Source organism: Gymnoscopelus braueri (assembly GCF_963280865.1).
Source record: "Gymnoscopelus braueri genome assembly, chromosome: 16".
NCBI classification, from domain to species: domain Eukaryota; kingdom Metazoa; phylum Chordata; class Actinopteri; order Myctophiformes; family Myctophidae; genus Gymnoscopelus; species Gymnoscopelus braueri.
This window is the reverse complement of record NC_137616.1, coordinates 48564595-48588522: the sequence shown is the minus strand read 5'-3', so window position 1 is coordinate 48588522 and position 23928 is coordinate 48564595. Positions and strand designations below refer to the sequence as shown.

At 38.9% G+C, this 23928-nt stretch overlaps 1 pseudogene across 1 annotated transcript; it reads left to right on the top strand.

Annotated features, from left to right (window-relative positions):
* Positions 1 to 10902: 10902 nt before the first annotated feature.
* Positions 10903 to 21443, top strand: LOC308103049 (annotated as a pseudogene). The gene is made up of 3 exons: positions 10903 to 12290; positions 18776 to 20176; positions 21294 to 21443. The product of its transcript is annotated as an uncharacterized misc_RNA (transcript).
* The last annotated feature ends 2485 nt before the right edge of the window (positions 21444 to 23928 follow it).

The following is a 23928-nucleotide window of genomic DNA, read 5'->3' as shown; positions in this document are numbered from 1 at the left end:
TACACCCTCAGTACCGGCCCACTTTCACCAATAAAATAAATAAAGAGTGCTTAAAACTTACTGAGATCCAGGTGGTTTTCAGGTTCCTGTTCAAGGTAGTCTTCAGGTTCCTGTTTAATAGAAACAGTCCTGGCTGGAGAACTGATCTTCACCTGCAGACTGGACTCCACACACTGATCTGGAATGAAGGAATACAATACGCACTTTAACAAAAATAAGGACTGATGTGATATAAATAAGGAGGACTAGACTATATATAGACACTATAGACATGTATAATATTCGTGTGTGAGAATAGGTGTGTGGGGGGAACAGTTAAACTCAGTCATCAAAATGGAGCCTAATGGTTGGTCTATTGATCTACAAATAATGATCCCCAAAAACAGATCTACAACCTAACAACACTTCGCCATGCAAACACTGTGTCATACATGCAGTGTGTAGTTTGATGTTGTAACAGACATACCTGCAGTGTGTAGTTTGATGTTGTAACAGACATACCTGCAGTGTGTAGTTTGATGTTGTAACAGACATACCTGCAGTGTGTAGTTTGATGTTGTAACAGACATACCTGCAGTGTGTAGTTTGATGTTGTGTGTGTAACAGACATACCTGCAGTGTGTAGTTTGATGTTGTGTGTGTAACAGACATACCTGCAGACAGTGTGTAGTTTGATGGTGTGTGTGTGTGTGTGTAACAGACATACCTGCAGTGTGTAACAGACATACCTGCAGTGTGTAGTTTGATGTTGTGTGTGTAGCAGACATACCTGCAGTGTGTAGATCGATGTCCATATCAAAATCAATGTCCAGCAGTTTGTTTTGTTTCTCCAGCAGAGTTTCTAGTGTCTCTATCTCTCTCTGGAAGAGGTTACACATGAACTCTGCAGCCGCACTGAGGCGCTCCAACACAAACACTCTGACAAGCTTCACACAACAAACATCAGCACCACGCTGCTGTTTGTCCAAAACACACAATATCTCCTCTCCCACCGACGTCATGTGTTCATTTATCTTCAGCCGTACAGACTCCATTTGACACGTTTTTACCTTCTTCACGTTTTTCACCAAGACCACAACACGCACTTACTTCCGAGTCAACGTGTTTCACACATGCGCATTGAAGGATCCAGGCACCGTTGCCTTCTTAGTGCCTTTTGCCCCCTGGTGGAAGAGGTGTGTAAGTGAAGATAGAGCCTCCTGTAGCTGTGGAAAGACAGTCTGTCCTCCCTCACTGTGAGTCCTGAGAGTTTAACTGTGGTGTGTCCTGGAGTCTGAGCAGGAGGACAGAGTGGAGATTTGGAGTGAAAACACCACCTTTTATCTTGAAGAGGAGAAACACCTCCTCCCACCTCCTCACATTCTTCCAGTTCACTGCAGTCAGGGTCCATTTCAATGTGAAAGGCTCATAACAAAAGACAGTGCAATGATGGGCCATCATCAGAGAAACATTTACATAGATGCCAGTTCCAATGTGTTTTGTTTCATCAACATATTGACTGTTTTTTCTTTGCCAAAGAAAGCAAACCCAGAAACAAAAACATTTCACTGACTTCTTTACACTTGTAAACCTGTGATGACACAAAAGTGGATTCTGATTATGTCAAAGAAGTTAATTTAGAAGTTTAGCTATTGATATATGGTTATTCTATGGAATTGTCCATTCAGATAACAAAATGTTACTTCTCTGTGAAAACAAGTGCGTTTGTTGGACATTTCAATGATACGCCATCATGCCACCCTTTTTCGTTTTTGAAAATGTACGGAATTCTGGGTTATATCAGCACTGCACACAGATCGCTGAGAGTGGGGAGTTTTTACTACTATATACAGTACTTTTTATGTACTCATACAATAGAACCATATCAATGTTTTAGTGTGTATTTTGCATGTAATCACAGCCCCCATATAAACATAACTGTGGGTGTAACATTCAGATTCACTTTATTCTCACTAGAATCTTTATTCTCACTAGAATCTGTACCTAACCAGTGCATCTAGTGACTAGATGCACTGGTTAGGTACATACATGGACATGCAGGTTTCCCCTGCATGTCCACTAGATGTCACTATTGACTATTATCAACCTAGAAAGCTGTACATGATGAACAGTGTGAGAGTTAAACAGTGTGAATGGTCATGTTTCTTGTAGACATGCTACTTGTAGACAGCATGTATTGCTAATAGTAGACATTACATGCAGTGTTACAGTGGTGTCTACTGTCACATAATATGAAATCAAACCATATAGCGTTGTCCCAGTTCTGTAGAAATAAACACAATGCTTGTCCTGTCAGTATATAATCAATGGCTTTCACAGAAATCCTCTTTTATCATGTTGTTATGACTTACTGCCAGTAATAATCTCTGAATCTGCAGTATTGCATTTTTATAAAGTGTAGTGTAGTGGAGTAACTAACTGAATTTACTCAGTACTGTATTCAAGTACAATATTGAAGTACCTTGAGTATTTATATTTTCAGTTCTCTATACAGTACATCTACTTCTCTAAATCTCAGAGGTGGATATTGTGCTTTCAATCCCACTGTATGTATGTATTTATATTTATTATTACAAAACATACATTAACCAATTGAGCCCTATTTTATACTTGGGCAATTGAAAAATAGCCGATTCATAGGCTCACAATGTGTTGCTTCGAGTTGTGTGCTATTTTGGTGATTTTTTATTTGTGAAATGAGACATTCTGCATAATGAGCACTGCAAGTATATTTTAGCATTTAGTCAATGTCCTGCTTATGTGCAATTTAGAAACGGGTAGTAACAGCCTGTCGACCTGGACACACACACGCGCGCGCGCGCGCACACACACACACACACACACACACACACACACACACACACACACACACACACACACACACACACACTGTTGTCTTATTTGCATTTTAAATGCAAAGGCCCACTCAGTAAAGCACAGATAGATCTACACACTTTAGGTGTGTCATTGTCTCCAACTATCCCCCAATTTACACATTCTAGTATCTAGACTGTGGGTCGTTGAGCTACAGTCATTCTCTAAGACTAAGTACTCTCTCATTCCAAGGACCCTCAGTTTGATTTACATTAGGCCAGAAATTCTGTTCAAATAGCAATTCTTGTACATTATCCAGTTATATTTATGTGAATGGATGGTGAAGATTGTCCTAAAACCTCACAATGAGAACCACTGATATACTATTTGTATTTTTCTTGTTATTAATTTATCATGTATTTATATAGGTGACATAGAGACTCTCATTCTCAAGACAATCAGTTCAGACGTATATAGACACACTGTTTACATGTGGATGGACAAGTAGGCAACCAGTTTAAAGGAACATTTCACTTTCCCCCAAAAAAATGGTAATTTTATCGACTACTCAGGCTTTTGTGAGCACCCCAGACAGTTTTTAAGTTGCTTGATTCAGTATTTAGATATTTCATATTCATTTTATCAGACAGGCCCCCTTCCTATACAAACCCATTGTAACGTCAGTCAGGAGACCGTGTTTTTTCAATTACTTGTTTCATTTATTTGTAATATGTGTTTTATGGGGGGGGGGTACAATACAAATTTTAAATTAAATAAATGAAAAGAGGCCCCTCACGTATTAGGAGGGCAGGATGAGTCACCAGAACCAAGGAAGGGTGTTTTTGATGAATCTGACATGTTAAAAATGTAGTTATAATGGGTTTGTATGGAGGGTCTGATAAAATTAATATCATATCTAAATACTGAACCAAGCAACTTAAAAACTGTATGGGGGGCTCACAAAAGCCTGAATAGACGATAAAATGACCCAATCTTTTTTTTAAAGTGAAATATCCCTTTAATATGGCAAATTGTAGGCCTATTAAAGGGCCTACGATGACTCTGCACTCCTGGTCTGAGACAAGGACAAAGTGCAGGTTGAAAAAAACATATAAATTACCTGCCTGGGTTGCATTTTAGAGAAAAAATGGAAACAGAAGTAATCAAGAAAGTCAACCAAAGAACAAGACTTTTGGCAGGGCCTCCTCGTTGGTCAGTAGGAATGCTCTGAGGACACTAGATGGAGCACTCATCCAATGTCATTTTGACTCTACATGCACCTCATGGTGCTCTAGCATCTCAAAGGCATTAAAAACACAACTTCAGATCTATCAAAACTAGCTGATCAGGTTACTTCTAAACCCACACATAGGACTCACCTAACCCCTGTTCATTATATTCTTATAGGCAGAGAGGAAGGGTTGTTATGACAGACTTACTGCCAGTAATAATCTCTGAATCTGCAGTATTGCATTTTTATAAAGTGTAGTGTAGTGGAGTAACTAACTGAATTTACTCAGTAATGTATTCAAGTACAATGTTGAAGTAACTTGAGTATTTATATTTTCAGTTCTCTATACAGTACATCTACTTCTCTAAATCTCAGAGGTGGATATTGTGCTTTCAATCCCACTGTATGTATGTATTTATATTTATTATTACAAAACATACTGAGGACACTAGATGGAGCACTCATCCAATGTCATTTTGACTCTACATGCACCTCATGGTGCTCTAGCATCTCAAAGGAATTAAAAACACAACTTCAGATCTATCAAAACTAGCTGATCAGGTTACTTCTAAACCCACACATAGGACTCACCTAACCCCTGTTCATTATATGCTAGGGTGGGATGGCTCAGGGTAGAGGAAAGAGAACACCAGAGGGAGCTCCACGGATCTCATTCCCCCCAGATTCGGCACAAACATGGGGATGAATTCATTTTACTATTATGGTGGCATAATAGTAGAATGAGTATGAATGAATCAACAGCCATCAAAGAGTGTGGCTTCCTACCCTCCTTCAAAACCACCATAAAAGAGCGCCTGTCTGGAATTTGCAACTGGACCTAGAAAAGTCTTCTAGCTTGCCTAAATAAATGACCCCCACTGTTTTTCTGTAAATATACTTTTACTGCTCCTAGTATTTATGATCTTGTATGTGTTGTATGTCTTTATATATCTTGAATATATAAACATGAACATATAGTATACCTCAGGTGACAATATAGTATGCAGATTTATAATATCTGCACAAAATGTTGTACTGGATATTGAAGGGAATGTAAATAAATGTGTTTGGTGCATCTCATGTGTTTAGCAGATCATGACTTAAACTCATCCACATCTAAACAGTACAGAAAGTGAATTATTTGTTAACATTCCCAGGAAGTTTTACATAATGTATCTCTTTGCAACAGGTCTGTGGTGGTGTGTCGAAGCTCCGCCCCCTCAAACACAACTTCCAGTGAGGAGGACACATCAGCTGTCTTTCCACATCAGCTACAGGAGGGAATACTGACCGCTGAATTGCCTTTAACAACAACCACGATTCACATAAAGTAAACTTCAGGAAACATTCTAGAGGAGGAAGTGTTACAGTACCACTACTGACTGACTAATTTACTGTATTAAGCAGAGTGTGCGTAGCTTCACTCAGAGACTAAATGACTTCCATGTCGTCTCTTCCAGAAGAGGATTTTTCCTGTCCTGTGTGTTGTGACATATTTAAAGATCCAGTTCTCCTGTCATGTAGCCACAGCTTCTGTAATGCTTGTCTGCAAGAATGGTGGAGACAAAAGGAAATAAAGGAATGTCCAGTTTGTAAGGAAATACATTCAACAGATCATCTACCCCGTAACCTGGCTCTGAAGAACCTGTGTGATGCCTTCATACAGGAGAGACAGAGAGCTTCAATACGTAAGAGAACTTCATCAGGGTCTGAGGATCTCTGCAGTCTGCATGCTGAGAAACTTAAGCTGTTCTGTCTGGAATGTCAACAGCCAGTGTGTGTTATCTGTCACGATTCTAAAAAACACACCAACCACAGTTTCAGACCCATCGATGAAGCTGCTCTGGATCACAGGGAGGAAGTCCAGAAATTACTGAAGCCTTTACAGGAGAAACTGGAGATTTTTAATCAAGTTAAAAAGAAAAGTGACCGAACAGCGAAACACATTAAGGTCCAGGCCCGGCACACAGAGAGGCAGATTAAGGAACAGTTTAAAAAACTTCATCGGTTTCTACAAGAGGAAGAGGAGGCCAGCATCACTGCACTGAGGGAGGAAGAGCAGCAGAAGAGTCAGATGATGAAGGAGAAGATGAGGGTCTGAACAGAGACATATCAACCCTTTCAAACAACATCAGAGCCATAGAGGAGGAGCTGAGAGCTGAACACCTCTCATTCCTGCAGAACTATGAATGGTCATGTTTCTTGTAGACATGCTACTTGTAGACAGCATGTATTGCTAATAGTAGACATTACATGCAGTGTTACAGTGGTGTCTACTGTCACATAATATGAAATCAAACCATATAGCGTTGTCCCAGTTCTGTAGAAATAAACACAATGCTTGTCCTGTCAGTATATAATCAATGGCTTTCACAGAAATCCTCTTTTATCATGTTGTTATGACTTACTGCCAGTAATAATCTCTGAATCTGCAGTATTGCATTTTTATAAAGTGTAGTGTAGTGGAGTAACTAACTGAATTTACTCAGTACTGTATTCAAGTACAATATTGAAGTACCTTGAGTATTTATATTTTCAGTTCTCTATACAGTACATCTACTTCTCTAAATCTCAGAGGTGGATATTGTGCTTTCAATCCCACTGTATGTATGTATTTATATTTATTATTACAAAACATACATTAACCAATTGAGCCCTATTTTATACTTGGGCAATTGAAAAATAGCCGATTCATAGGCTCACAATGTGTTGCTTCGAGTTGTGTGCTATTTTGGTGATTTTTTATTTGTGAAATGAGACATTCTGCATAATGAGCACTGCAAGTATATTTTAGCATTTAGTCAATGTCCTGCTTATGTGCAATTTAGAAACGGGTAGTAACAGCCTGTCGACCTGGACACACACACACGCGCGCGCGCGCGCGCACACACACACACACACACACACACACACACACACACACACACACACACACACACACACACACTGTTGTCTTATTTGCATTTTAAATGCAAAGGCCCACTCAGTAAAGCACAGATAGATCTACACACTTTAGGTGTGTCATTGTCTCCAACTATCCCCCAATTTACACATTCTAGTATCTAGACTGTGGGTCGTTGAGCTACAGTCATTCTCTAAGACTAAGTACTCTCTCATTCCAAGGACCCTCAGTTTGATTTACATTAGGCCAGAAATTCTGTTCAAATAGCAATTCTTGTACATTATCCAGTTATATTTATGTGAATGGATGGTGAAGATTGTCCTAAAACCTCACAATGAGAACCACTGATATACTATTTGTATTTTTCTTGTTATTAATTTATCATGTATTTATATAGGTGACATAGAGACTCTCATTCTCAAGACAATCAGTTCAGACGTATATAGACACACTGTTTACATGTGGATGGACAAGTAGGCAACCAGTTTAAAGGAACATTTCACTTTCCCCCAAAAAAATGGTAATTTTATCGACTACTCAGGCTTTTGTGAGCACCCCAGACAGTTTTTAAGTTGCTTGATTCAGTATTTAGATATTTCATATTCATTTTATCAGACAGGCCCCCTTCCTATACAAACCCATTGTAACGTCAGTCAGGAGACCGTGTTTTTTCAATTACTTGTTTCATTTATTTGTAATATGTGTTTTATGGGGGGGGGGTACAATACAAATTTTAAATTAAATAAATGAAAAGAGGCCCCTCACGTATTAGGAGGGCAGGATGAGTCACCAGAACCAAGGAAGGGTGTTTTTGATGAATCTGACATGTTAAAAATGTAGTTATAATGGGTTTGTATGGAGGGTCTGATAAAATTAATATCATATCTAAATACTGAACCAAGCAACTTAAAAACTGTATGGGGGGCTCACAAAAGCCTGAATAGACGATAAAATGACCCAATCTTTTTTTTAAAGTGAAATATCCCTTTAATATGGCAAATTGTAGGCCTATTAAAGGGCCTACGATGACTCTGCACTCCTGGTCTGAGACAAGGACAAAGTGCAGGTTGAAAAAAACATATAAATTACCTGCCTGGGTTGCATTTTAGAGAAAAAATGGAAACAGAAGTAATCAAGAAAGTCAACCAAAGAACAAGACTTTTGGCAGGGCCTCCTCGTTGGTCAGTAGGAATGCTCTGAGGACACTAGATGGAGCACTCATCCAATGTCATTTTGACTCTACATGCACCTCATGGTGCTCTAGCATCTCAAAGGCATTAAAAACACAACTTCAGATCTATCAAAACTAGCTGATCAGGTTACTTCTAAACCCACACATAGGACTCACCTAACCCCTGTTCATTATATTCTTATAGGCAGAGAGGAAGGGTTGTTATGACAGACTTACTGCCAGTAATAATCTCTGAATCTGCAGTATTGCATTTTTATAAAGTGTAGTGTAGTGGAGTAACTAACTGAATTTACTCAGTAATGTATTCAAGTACAATGTTGAAGTAACTTGAGTATTTATATTTTCAGTTCTCTATACAGTACATCTACTTCTCTAAATCTCAGAGGTGGATATTGTGCTTTCAATCCCACTGTATGTATGTATTTATATTTATTATTACAAAACATACTGAGGACACTAGATGGAGCACTCATCCAATGTCATTTTGACTCTACATGCACCTCATGGTGCTCTAGCATCTCAAAGGAATTAAAAACACAACTTCAGATCTATCAAAACTAGCTGATCAGGTTACTTCTAAACCCACACATAGGACTCACCTAACCCCTGTTCATTATATGCTAGGGTGGGATGGCTCAGGGTAGAGGAAAGAGAACACCAGAGGGAGCTCCACGGATCTCATTCCCCCCAGATTCGGCACAAACATGGGGATGAATTCATTTTACTATTATGGTGGCATAATAGTAGAATGAGTATGAATGAATCAACAGCCATCAAAGAGTGTGGCTTCCTACCCTCCTTCAAAACCACCATAAAAGAGCGCCTGTCTGGAATTTGCAACTGGACCTAGAAAAGTCTTCTAGCTTGCCTAAATAAATGACCCCCACTGTTTTTCTGTAAATATACTTTTACTGCTCCTAGTATTTATGATCTTGTATGTGTTGTATGTCTTTATATATCTTGAATATATAAACATGAACATATAGTATACCTCAGGTGACAATATAGTATGCAGATTTATAATATCTGCACAAAATGTTGTACTGGATATTGAAGGGAATGTAAATAAATGTGTTTGGTGCATCTCATGTGTTTAGCAGATCATGACTTAAACTCATCCACATCTAAACAGTACAGAAAGTGAATTATTTGTTAACATTCCCCCGTTCTGTGTGCCATTTAGATAAGCTTAGAAAATAGCTGATCTACAAGTCCAGAAAGCATTATGATGTGTCTTCAAAGAAAAAGAAGAATTGAAAAATGTGGAATAATCTTAGAACGTTTGAACAACACAAATCTTATGGGATCCTGGGACAGAAAAACTTTTCAACTGGGGTCCAAAACTAAATCAAATCAATTGTCCTTGACATGAAAATGTTTGAAATTGACTACAATGTGAGTTAAAATGACTACAAGTGAGTAGCTATCGATTGTAAAAAGGTGCAATTATGAATGTAAGAAAATGACTTGCCATTAATATGCTACTGTTTCAAAAGCATTCAGCAAGTCTTCTAAAAATTAAAAAAAGGTAATGTCCAACAACTTGTATAAATAAAAACTGTGTTAGATTCACATACCACTCTGCTAACCTTTTTATAATCTAACATGACAATTGTATTGCACAGCTAAGAACTTTATCAATCATTAATACTGACAACTCTGGGTTTGCTTTCTTTGGCAAAGAAAAACATTCAACATGTTAATGAAGCAAAGGACATTGAAACTTGTGTCTATGTAAATGTTTCTCTGATGATGGCCCATCATCATCTCCAAGGTGGCTTTTGTTATGAGCCTTTCACATTGAAATGGCCCTGACTGCAGTTAATTGGAGGAGAGCTGAGAGGAGGTGGGAGGAGGTGTGTCTCCACTCCAAGACAAAAGGGAGGTGCTACTACTTATACTCCTACATCAACACAACACAACACACACTGTCCTGCTCAGTCAGTGCTTAGAGTGAGACAGACCACAGAACACAGAGACACACAGAGACAAGACAAGCAACTGTTATTATTTCAGTTCAACTTTCAGGCTGCACTCTTCTTCACGGTGACCTTCTGAGAAAACATTGGAGTAGGATCCTAAGTTACAGGTAAGAGAATATCATATGACAATAAACCTTATAATCATAAAGTAATTGAATTAGTAACAAGCCCATTCAAATGTCAGTAATTGTAAGTGTGTTTATTGAAGTGGCATATATTTCACTCATTCTAGTTTTTTATACTTAAGTAAAAGTTGCAATTGCACAAACATACTCTGTTACAAGTAATTAAAGTCATATAGCTGATGGGACTATAAATTCTGTTTCTGATGCCTACCAAGTTTTGACACAAGTCACATTGAACCACCAGAGACATATTGAGAGTTATGTTCTAGTCAGTTTGCCTGAACCTGAACAACACTTTATGTAAAATAACTGTCACAGCCAGAATCTGATCATTTTAGGTCAAGGTTCGTCAAAAAGTAAAATCAACAGGAAGTTTTACATAATGTATCTCTTTGCAACAGGTCTGTGGTGGTGTGTCGAAGCTCCGCCCCCTCAAACACAACTTCCAGTGAGGAGGACACATCAGCTGTCTTTCCACATCAGCTACAGGAGGGAATACTGACCGCTGAATTGCCTTTAACAACAACCACGATTCACATAAAGTAAACTTCAGGAAACATTCTAGAGGAGGAAGTGTTACAGTACCACTACTGACTGACTAATTTACTGTATTAAGCAGAGTGTGCGTAGCTTCACTCAGAGACTAAATGACTTCCATGTCGTCTCTTCCAGAAGAGGATTTTTCCTGTCCTGTGTGTTGTGACATATTTAAAGATCCAGTTCTCCTGTCATGTAGCCACAGCTTCTGTAATGCTTGTCTGCAAGAATGGTGGAGACAAAAGGAAATAAAGGAATGTCCAGTTTGTAAGGAAATACATTCAACAGATCATCTACCCCGTAACCTGGCTCTGAAGAACCTGTGTGATGCCTTCATACAGGAGAGACAGAGAGCTTCAATACGTAAGAGAACTTCATCAGGGTCTGAGGATCTCTGCAGTCTGCATGCTGAGAAACTTAAGCTGTTCTGTCTGGAATGTCAACAGCCAGTGTGTGTTATCTGTCACGATTCTAAAAAACACACCAACCACAGTTTCAGACCCATCGATGAAGCTGCTCTGGATCACAGGGAGGAAGTCCAGAAATTACTGAAGCCTTTACAGGAGAAACTGGAGATTTTTAATCAAGTTAAAAAGAAAAGTGACCGAACAGCGAAACACATTAAGGTCCAGGCCCGGCACACAGAGAGGCAGATTAAGGAACAGTTTAAAAAACTTCATCGGTTTCTACAAGAGGAAGAGGAGGCCAGCATCACTGCACTGAGGGAGGAAGAGCAGCAGAAGAGTCAGATGATGAAGGAGAAGATGAGGGTCTGAACAGAGACATATCAACCCTTTCAAACAACATCAGAGCCATAGAGGAGGAGCTGAGAGCTGAACACCTCTCATTCCTGCAGAACTACAAGACCACAATGGAAAGAGTCCAGTTCACACTGCAGGACCCACAGCCGGTCTCAGGACCTCTGATAGACGTGGCCAAACACCTGAACAACCTGACCTTCAGAGTCTGGAACAAGATGAAGGACATTGTCTCCTACACTCCTGTCATTCTGGACCCCAACACTGCCTATCGAGAATACACCCTGTCTGATGATCTTACCAGTGTGAGAGGTGGAGAGAAACAGCAGCTTCCTGATAACCCAGAGAGGTTTGACTACTATGGCTATGTCCTGGGTTCTGAGGGCTTTAACTCAGGGACTCACAGCTGGGATGTTGAGGTTGGAGACAATGCAGACTGGGTACTGGGTGTGTTAGCAGAGTCTTACCAGAGGAAGGGAGACAGAGGGGGTCAATACTGGAAAATACGATTAGAGGAAGAATACATAGCAGAGTCCTCATCAGGGTCAGACACTGATCTCTCATTGAAGCAGAATCCTCAGAGGATCAGAGTCCAACTGGACTGGAATGAAGGAAAGCTGTCATTCTCTGATCCTGATACGAACACACACATACACACCTTCACACACACTTTCACTGACACACTCTTTCCATTAATTTACACTGGTGATGATACTGTTTCTCTGAAGATGTTACCTGGGAAGATCAGTGTAACTGTGGAACAATGCAGTTAGACATGATGATAAGAAATGTAAAGCCTAAAGGTCCTTACACACCAGGGCGATTTTTTTCATGCGAATAATACGTTTTTTTAAAAAACCTTATAAAGTCAATGCAAGCTTCCACACCAGTTTCGCGGAGCGAAAAAAGCGTCTTTTAATTATTCGGAACGAGTCCGAATTTTGCGTATATTCGCCGGTGTGTAACCGCCTTAAGGAGGATATTATTCAGTTTTATAGAATCTGTATATATGATTGTGTTGTGGTCAATGACAGTCACATTGACAAGTGTTTCCTAAAGCATTGGTTCTCAAACGTGTTCATGTCAAGGACCCCCAAATTGATATGCAATTGGCCACGGACCCCCATCTTAAAATATTTTGTGCCAGGGACCCCCGTCCCCTAGAAGAGAAGATTTATGTTAAAAAAAATCAACGATTTTCAAAACATTTTCGATACTCATTAGTTCCTCATCCACTTTTTTGTTATTTTATATCATAATCATTATTTTCTCATCCACTTGTTTTTGTATTTTATATCATAATCATTAGTTCCTCATCCACTTGTTTTTGTATTTTATATCATAATCATTAGTTCCTCAGCCATTTGTATTTTACATCACATTAAAACTGTTGATAAATAAGACTTGTATAAATGATTAGCTGACTCCTGAAGCGCCCACCACCACTTACAGTAGGCTATAAACTGTGAGGAGCCTATCCCTCTGGCCGATCCACACGGTCACGGCTCTTTTCTGTTCTGGCCCCACAGTGGTGGAATGAACTTCCCACTGATGTTAGGACAGCAGAGTCACTGCCCATATTTCGCTGCAGACTGAAAACCCACCTCTTCAGGAAACACTACCCTTCCTCTCTGCCTGACCTACTTGTTGTTAACTAGTTGTACGAACGCTTGTTTTCTATTGCTGTATTGTTTAATCTAATTACGCAACGCAAATGACGCAAAATGATGACGATGGAAATTATTCTATCAGGCATAGCTACCTACGATGGTCCTATATGACACAATTCCACAAAACCTTTGCTGCTGCACTTTTCACTTTTGGCACTCTATGAACATGACATTTTTATAAAAATATTTTTTCTGTTGCCAGGTGTAACAGCTAATGGATCCTAAATAAACTCAAACTCAGGATCCAGACAGCATGATGGTCATGTGCACACTCTGTGAAACATCAAGTAACATAGCTGCAGTTGCATGTTAAAGCCACACGGTGGCAACCAAACACCACTCTAATCTATTACAGTAACAGTTAGAAGACCTGCTGAATGTTGCAGTAACTTAGCAGTTGACATGTTTGTCAACATGACAGCTCATTTAATTTAGCTCATATTCATCATCTGTGGAGACTACTGTTGAAATGTGAACGAGTGTGAATGTCACTGTGTGTTTTACTGTTGAAATAGAGTTTTTAATGGCCGGGGATTGAACCCCAACCTCCCAGTTGCAAGACTCTAACCACAAGGCAACTTTTTTTTGTTTTGATTGCTTGAATACTTTATTAGAATTGTGCAGAAAAAAAAGACACATGAAAGTACAGTTCAATACAAGGTCACCTAATGGGATTTAAAACCCAAGAACATCTTTGGCTTGTTTCCATTGGGGTCCTTTGTACTCAATTCATAGAAACATTGAATGCAGAACATCATAAAAACTGTTTAAAAACATGAAAAACTAAAAAATATGTACAGTTAAACAATACAATACAAAACTATTATTCATTTAAGTACACGCAACATAGGACAAGGATGGTACAATTATCTTTGAGTTGACACGAAACAACACTCAACACTGCCCATACCCTTCCTCCCTCATGGGTCTTTAGTTTAGTCCCTGTTCACTTCACCAGATAGACATTACAAAATATATTCTAAAATATATATATATATTAGTTAAATCAGCAAAATCCAAAAAAGTTCTAATTTTTTTTTTTTTTTAATCCTTTTTCCTCTCCTCGTGCCCAAATAAAAATAAAAGACAGAGTACAGCAACTTGCAATGGGCCTGGTCTACAAGATACACTACACCACATTTCGATGAATTGAGTACAAAGGAAAGGACCCCAATGGAAACAAGCCGTAGGCTTCATGTGTTTAAAATCCTCTTAGCAGGTCTTGTATTGAACTGTACTTTCCTGTGCTGTTATCTTTTTGCAAACTGCTATTCAAGTATTCAATCAATCAATAAAATCCTATTAGCTGTTTTTCTTTTCGTACAGTAATAATAATAATAATAATGCATTTTATTTATAAAGTATACAGTCACAATAAAGTAACTTAAATTAGATGGGAGACTATCTGTTTCTGATCTGATGTGTAATAGGACTGCATTCCTAATTAAAGTCTGACTATAAAAAAAATCATCTGAAGTCCAGTTTCACTCTCATTCTTTTACAGTCTCATTCAATGCGCGGTGCCCTTTAAGTGTTACGACAGTACTAATTTACGGCCGTTTGTACGATAACCGTTCCGTTCCTTCCATAGGTTCCTTCTCACGTTCGTAGGAGAAAGCGCGGGTCAGATGGTTGTTGCCTGTGTGAGAAACATCAAGTGACTCTAAAGTATCTTCTGTGAGACTCTCTTCTGTTAGGTGAGCACTGAACATGTTGATTTAAGAGCTTTAACAGCTCTTTTAATCCCGTTGGTGGCCGAACGACCCCCCCCCCCTCGTTTACTTCCTGTTTACGTTGAGTGTAATTCCGGCTTTCACCGGATGCGCCCCATCACTAACTTCCTCCAGAATCGGCCACAGACGGGATTAAAACACTTCTTTATTGTAACATATGGACTAATACATTACACAAACACTCCGGACACCTAGTTAACATTTGGGGCAAGCGGGTAAGCACCTTATATTTTGCGTTTGCATACATCAACGATAGTCTTGATCTAAGGCTAATATGGTAATATGTTGTTTGATTTATGGTCAAAGTTTTACAACTACATGAAGGTTTATTATCATCAACTCTGGCCAGTAGTTGTACAAAGTAGCTTACCTCTGGGGTGACGTGTATGTTGAAATACATTTTATTACTGCAATCTGATATAAGCCTAAAGTTATTTGTAAACTAACTGGATGCTTTTCTGAAAAAAACTTCTTCCTCTGTTCTAATAATTCACAACTCATAGTTATGGGTATCATATCATCACATAGAATGTTGTCAGCCATGCCTTTTGCTACGTCTGTATGAATATTGTTATATTTTGTTTTGTGTGTATATATGTATATATATATATATATATATATATATATATATATATATATATATATATATATATATACACACACAAAACAAAATATAACAATATTCATACAGACGTATATATATATATATATATATATATATATATATATATATATATATATATATATATATATATATATATATATATATATATATATATACGTCTGTATGAATATTGTTATATTTTGTTTTGTGTGTGTATATATATATATATATATATATATATATATATATATATATATATATATATATATATATATATATATATATATATATATATATATATATATATATATATATATGAATCTTAGCCCTGGTCCAGAGTGTTAGTGAGTTCTCTCTAACGCTCTGCCAGGTGAGCTGCTCTGCTCATAGACCCAACATTACACTGCCGTGAGAGGTCTCTGTCTTTAGTAAAAAATAAACAAAACTATTTAGCTACTCACCGAAACACAGGCTGTTTTGTGTTGTTGAAAGTCTATATTCCAGGGTGGGATGCCTCTCAGCATCCCACCTTCTCTGTATAATACACTTTTGGGGCAGAAAACAAAATATGTACCGCCAGACGGAAATTATTGTATTTACTCCACTGCGCCCCCTACAGATCTGGTCAATATAAATGACCATTGAGCAAATCTATAGAGGGCGCAGTGGAGTAAATACAATAATTGTACAAGGAAATAAAATACATTCTACAGTTGGTACAGCGTACATGGTCTTCGTAATAATTTTGTCATGAGCTGCAGCATTGGTTACACAAACACCAGGGACGGACTGGCCATTTGGCATACCGGGCTTTTAAAAAAAAAAAATGCACTGCAAGTATATTTTGCTGCCAACATTTTTGAACTTTTACTCAAGTAGAAGTTTTAAAGCATTTTTACTTGTGGCAGTATTTCTACATTGTGGTACTGTTACTTTTACTTTTACTCTTAACCTTTTAGTTTCAAGGCCCACTATGACAGTGTACAAATGGAACCAAAAAAGGACCATTTTGGTTCCATTTGGTTCCATTTGGTTCCATTTGTACACTCTCTGAGTTACAGACCTGTAAGGGTCCATTTGGAACCCACTCAAGTAACCCAGAGGTATGCAATACTGTATGTATGATTGCATTTGTTTGTACATTTTATTTTAATGAAGGCCGATTTTTTAAATGTATTTATTTTCAAATCTAGGAACGGTTAAAGGGAAGCGTTAAAGAATCAGACCGTTGAGAGGGAATGGTTCAAATCCTACAGGATCCCAACCCTACCTGAGACAACACAGTAAACACAGAGGTTGGTATTTACACTCCTCACTTGCCAAACACACCAGATGTACAAGCTGACAACACCTTACCATGAACATGAAATAGTGTCCGCTTTGCTTTTCTTTTTACACCATCTGTGTCCATTCCTGATGCAGGACAGTGGATAGTTAGCATGGTTAATGCAAGGGACACTTTTCCCCTTGGTGGTCAATACAACTCTAATGCATATCAGATAGTGGCTTTCTAGTGTCCTCATTCACTTCATATCAAACCACTTGTTCCCCTTTGTATTATAATGGTAACTATTCTATCAGACTCTTTAGTAGCGTTTGTTTTTAACATTGTAGGTTGACTATGCTTAGATGCCTATTTTAGAAGTTTTTTATTAAACATGTTTTTTATTGATGTCTCTGTGAGCTGCTTTAACACCTTCATTTCCCCTCTGGGATGATTATAGTACCTACCAACCAATGGTGTTCTGAAGAACAATATACATTATAATAATTATGTCTTCAGTCAAAACACGTGGAGTGAAGCTTTTCAGTTTGTAAAGGCAACCTAACAACAAATAATTGCCAGTGAGGGATATGGTGTGAACTGTGAAGCTTTTCCAGACGCGTGGTGTTGACAGTAAATCAGGTCTTCTCTTGAGTGCATTTAAAATGTTTATTATGATTGCAGGATGATAACAGCAAAAACAAAGCTGGGTGTTTAACGGATAACTATAACTAACCAACTAACTGTGATAAGAAAATAAACCGAAAATGACTCAAAACAAACGAAAACTCGCACGGTTGAAAAACTGTTTGGCTTCCCTCTGTGATTCCCAATCCCTAATGCTGTGCACCTGTCACACCCCCAAATAGGCTGTACCCCGAAATTGGCTGAGTCTCCGCCTATGCCCAGGTCAATTCAGTAGTATCACAGCACCATCACAATACAAATATTAAACCACAATCAAATTGGCTGAAACACAGTTATTACACTGACGGCATGTTCAGGTTTCAGTACTCTGGGTTTATGGGTTAAGTTGTCTCTCCGTTCTAGACTGTTCTAGACTCTCCTCCAATTAAATAATAATAATACATACAATTTATATAGCACTTTTCTAGGTAGTCAAAGTCACTTAACAGACAAATTAAAACAACTTTATTAGGAAAAAGTAGTTAAAAAGGCTAAATACTATAAAAGAAGGGTAAACAAAGGGGGGTTGGGATTTATGTAGGGAATGCAAGTCTGGCCACAGAGAAAGGCCTGTCACCCCAGGTTTGCTTATTTGTTCTGGGGACGTCCAGGAGGTTGGCATCACGTGACCTGAGGGAGGGGGCGTGGCGTTGGAGGAGTTCAGAGAGGTAGCGCTGTAGCGGGGAGCCTGGTTGTTGAGGGCCTTGTAGGTGGTGATTAGTATTTTGAAATCTATTCTGTGTTATTGCAGTAGTGGAGTCTGGATGTGATGAAGGCATGGATGAGTGTCTCAGCAGCAGTGTGTGATGGGCTGGGGCGAAGGCGGACAATGTTGCGAAGGTGGAAGAAGGCAGTTTTAGGGATCTGTTTGACATGGGACTAAACATGTTTGGGGCATACGTCATATGTGTATCAGATTAATGGCAAATTTGTGTTTGTGTGTGTGTGTACTTTGCAACAGGTCTGTGGTGGTGTGTCAAAGCTCCGCCCCCTGCCAGATCCTGCCAGACTCATCTGAGACGATTAGATTGACCTTCAGATCAAACACAACTTCCAGTGAGGAGGACAGACTGTGTTTCCACATCAGCTACAGGAGGGAATACTGACCCAGACCACTGGAACCTGCTGCTGACTCTGTCAGCTGAATGGACTTTAACAACAACCACGATTCACAGTGAAAGTAAACTTCAGGGAACATTCTAGAGGAGGAAGTGTTACTACGACTGACTGACTTCCTGTATTGAGCAGAGTGTTTGTAGCTTCATTCAGAGACTAAATGGCTTCCACGTTGTCTCTTCCAGAAGAGGATTTATCCTGTCCTGTGTGTCGTGACATCTTTAAAGATCCTGTTCTCCTGTCATGTAGCCACAGCTTCTGTAAAGTTTGTCTGCAGGAATGGTGGAGACAGAAGACAATAAAGGAATGTCCAGTTTGTAAGGAAATACATTCAACAGATCATCTACCCCGTAACCTGGCTCTGAAGAACCTGTGTGAGGCCTTCATACAGGAGAGACAGAGAGCTTCAAAACGTAAGAGAACTTCATCAGGGTCTGAGGATCTCTGCAGTCTGCATGCTGAGAAACTCAAACTGTTCTGTCTGGAAAGTCAACAGCCAGTGTGTGTTGTGTGTCGAGATTCTAAAAAACACACCAACCACAGTTTCAGACCCATCGATGAAGCTGCTCTGGATCACAAGGAGGAAGTCCAGGAATCACTGAAGCCTTTACAGGAGAAACTGGAGGTTTTTAATACATTTAAAACAAACTTTGACCAAACAGCAAAACACATTAGGGTCCAGGCCTGGCGCACAGAGAGGCAGATGAAGGACACGTTTAAAAAGCTTCATCAGTTTCTACTAGAGGAAGAGGAGGCCAGCATCACTGCACTGAGGGATGAAGAGAGGCAGAAGAGTCAGATGATGAAGGAGAAGATTGAGGGTCTGAACAGAGACATATTAACCCTTTCAAACAACATCAGAGCCATAAAGGAGGAGCTGAGAGCTGAACACATCTCATTCCTGCAGAACTACAAGACCACAATGGAAAGAGTCCAGTTCACACTGCAGGACCCACAGCTGGTCTCTGGATCACTGATAGACGTGACCAAACACCTGGGCAACCTGACCTTCAGAGTCTGGAACAAGATGAAGGACATTGTCTCCTACACTCCTGTCATTCTGGACCCCAACACTGCCCATCCAGAATACACCCTGTCTGATGATCTGACCAGTGTGAGAGATGGAGAGGAACAGCAGCTTCCTGACAACCCAGAGAGGTTTGATTATATTGGCCTCGTACTGGGTTCTGAGGGCTTTAACTCAGGGACTCACAGCTGGGATGTTGAGGTTGGAGACAATGCATACTGGGGAGTGGGTGTATTAGCAGAGCCTTACCAGAGGAAGGGAGACAGAGGGGGTCAATTCTGGATAATACGATTAGATGAAGGTGAATACACAGCAGAGTCCTCATCAGAGTCAGACACTGATCTCTCATTGAAGCAGAAACCTCAGAGGATCAGAGTCCAGCTGGACTGGAATGAAGGAAAGCTGTCATTCTCTGATCCTGATACTAACACACACATACACACCTTCACACACACTTTCACTGACACACTCTTTCCATACATTAGCAATTTGGATGATACTGTTCCTCTGAAGATGTTACCAGGGAAGATCATTGTAACTGTGGAACAATGCAGTTGGACATGATGATGATGATGATGATGTAAATGATGATAAGACATAAGGTTAGACTTTTAAAGGGGAAATATTACTCAGTTTTATAGAATCTATATGATTGTGTTGTGGTCAATGATCACAGGTCAATTTGAGATCAATGAGGTCAATTTCTTAAAGCTGTGGTTCTCAAATCTTTTCATGTCAAGAACCCCTGCGGACCCCCATCTTAGAATATTTTGTGCCAGGGACCCTGTAAGTAAAAAAAAGAATCAATATTCCATTAGTTCCTCATCTACTTATATTTTACATTACATTAAAACTGTGTTGATAAATAAGACTTGTATAAATGATCATCTGACTCCTGAAGCACCCACCACCACTTACAGTTGTAGCGCCCCACCCCTGACTGTATTAACCAGAGTACAAAAGATGGGACGTTCTGAGTTCTTAACGTCCTAAGTTAAAGTTTTACCTTTACTCAATATCCAAATGTGTAATGACATTCACTCACTACAACCTGTAAATAATTATTTCCAGACACTGCATGTATATTTTAACATCCTTTACTTGAATTGTTAGAATTTAATTTAATTTGTGTACCCAACACTGACAATAAAGGGTTAAATAACAAATGAAAAACAATGAAAAAACAGAAATAGGCATCAACAATTCTTAATACTTAAAATTGTAATAAATTGGACTTGTAATACACTTAAAATAATGAACCTTTTAAGCCTGTATTACTAAAAATGTATTGACTTTGAAACAAAAATAAACCTACAGTATAGTATGTTTTTAAAACCCAAAACTCTCAAATGAAATAGTTTAGAACTAAAACCTTCCCTAATTCTAATTAATCCTACTCTAACCTGCTAACCTCCTACTAACTCTGTAGACACCTCAAAACTCAAAGAACACAAATACCCTTAAATTTGTGGGCCCACACACTCACACACACACAAAATAACAAATGTTGCAGGCCTGTTTGATGATACTTGAGCAGCAGTAAACCTCTTCACTAGGAGAGCAATACAGTCACTTACAGCAGCTGATGGGTTGGCAAAGATGTCAGGATGAGGCTAGGGTATGGTGTGGCAGTCCATGAATGTCTCTTCAGTGGGAGAGCAACACAGTCAATTACAGGAGAGAAGCTGAAGAGATGACACTGATGATGGATCCACAACTAGCAGAACCACTTCTTCATCAGACAACCCAGAGCTCACAGTCCAGAATTCCAACACACCCCAGCAAGGATGACAGTCTTTGAGTCCAGTAGCTGCTAGCCAGTAAACAGGCTAATGATGAATGCTAGTCCTTGACTCCAGTTAGCCACTTAGCAAACAGGGCCAAATGTAGTGCTGAATAATAGCTTTCCTCTCTGTCTTGCTATTAATCACTGAACACCTGAATATGACTCCTGTCAATACTCTTGACTAGCAAAGATGCTTTTTAACAAAAACGATTATTTTTAACACATAAATTGCACTGAATAAACGTTTTTCTCTTCCAATCCAATCTCACTCACTTCCTCCTTTTTCTCCCCTCTGTCTCACTCCTCCCCTCTCTCCACACAGCTCTCCTTGTCCATCACCTGGATGTCCCGCCCCATAACCAATGACAATCATTCAAACCAGAGTGAACATTTTAACATGACAAACAAGTGTAAAGTAACACCCTCTGAAGGAATATTTACTTAGCCTTTTAATATGAATTAAATCAACCTTTTAAAGTTTTGCTTTAGGCTTAGATTATGAACTACTAAATGATAAACGTTTTTTAATATAAATGAATTAGACACGTTTAATGTTTTACTTTAGCAGATATTGGACTATTAAATGATTTCCATTTGACTGCTTACTTTAAGCAAATAAACAGGACTTTAGACCTAGGGTTTTCCCATCAGGGCTACACAGTATAAACTGTGAGGAGCCTATTGTGAGCGTGAACTGGAGGATGGGGGCCCGTCCTAAATAGCCTGCATCAGGGCCCGCTGTTACTACGTTACACCACTGATCCTGACTGTTCCTGTGTGAACCTGTGTCTAATGATCAGGTTGTGATTCTCTGCCTGATCCACCTTCACACACACACTTTCACTGACACACTCCTTCCATACATTAACTAGTTTTATAGAAACTGTGTGATTGTGTTGTTATCAATCAAGTTTTACTAAACTAAAGCAACACGGACCTGTGATGTCATCGTTCATATATATGATGTTCTGATCATATGTCTCTGGTGAAATAACCAATGATTATAATGATTGAATCTAGTTATGTATAAGCATAATAATGCTTGCAATAATGTCATGATTATACAGTAATAATAATAATAATAATGTAAATGATGGTTAGTAATGGTTACTATTCTACTATTATATTATCTTTACTATAAGCTGTGTCAGAGTATAGCCTACTGTACTTTTTCTTTTAATTTCATCTACAAGAAAACAACCAAAATGTGGTTAAAACTTTGACCATAGGCCTACTCATCAAAATGACTCGTTTACAGACTGATTTCCTGTCCTGCAGTTTCCTCGCCCCTCCTGTTAGTATGCGAGAGCTGGCGAAAACTTCTGGGAACTCAGATTAGTCCTGCAGTAACAAAGAATGTAAAGAATAAATACATGGAGTGAAAAGGATGAAATGGAATGTCTAAAAATCCTTTGAAAATAGCAGATCTAAAAGCTCACAGTGAGCTTGTAGACCGGCCATTTTCAAATGGCCGAAATGTATATATAGTCTAGGACCTGGCTAAGATATGTATGCACTTAATTTAGGAGAGATTATCTCAACTGTTCTTGGCTAATATGACCCCAGGGAACAACTTAGGAACTATGAGAAATTCTCTATCCGGGGCGAAATACTCGGAAATGACCACGCCCCTTTTAAATTGACCGCTACTTCAAACATGGCTCTATCTTCTAAACTGTAGGAGCTACAGATTTTCTGGGGTGCTCAAAATGTTCAGAATACTCATGTTTGTGGAACCCATGCCCGAGCCAGCAACCCTCCAGGTCATCATAGTGGCCAAATCCAATATGGCCGCCATCTGAAAAAGGTTTTGTCTATAACTTTTGAACCAGATGAGCTATGAATGCAAACTTGGTGTCTAAATCTTTTTTGACAATTAGAAACATGTTGGAATGCTTATCTTAATGACTGGGTGTGTTGGAATGCTTATCTTTATGACTGGGTGTGGCTGGACCTCTATTTTGCATATTTTAAAGATTTCTTTTTTAAACAATTTGTTTTACTTACCTTAATCTTTGTCATTTATGGCAAACTTGGTGTCTATTTTATGCTTTTTGAGCATTAGAAACACATTGGAATGCTCATATTTATGATTGAATCCATCTAGAGCCCTCTTATTTGCTTATTACAAATATGGCATATATAAAAAATGTTATGTAACATAAAGTTTCATCCAGAGTTTTTGGAATGAGTTAAGATCAAACTGAAGAAAAGAAACAACCTGTGTATAGATGTTGAAGCAATAGAATAATATGAGTAGAACCCAAATTATACAGCAACAGCCAGTACAGTATGCAGAGCAATGCTCAGCATGCATTGAATACTATCATACTAGTCAAGGGTGTATAGATAGACATACACACTATATACACAATATTGTAGCCACCACTTTTTGTTTTTTATGATTGTTGTTTTGTGCTAATAGTGTGTGTGTGTGTGTGTGTGTGTGTGTGTGTGTGTGTGTGTGTGTGTGTGTGTGTGTGTGTGTGTGTGTGTGTGT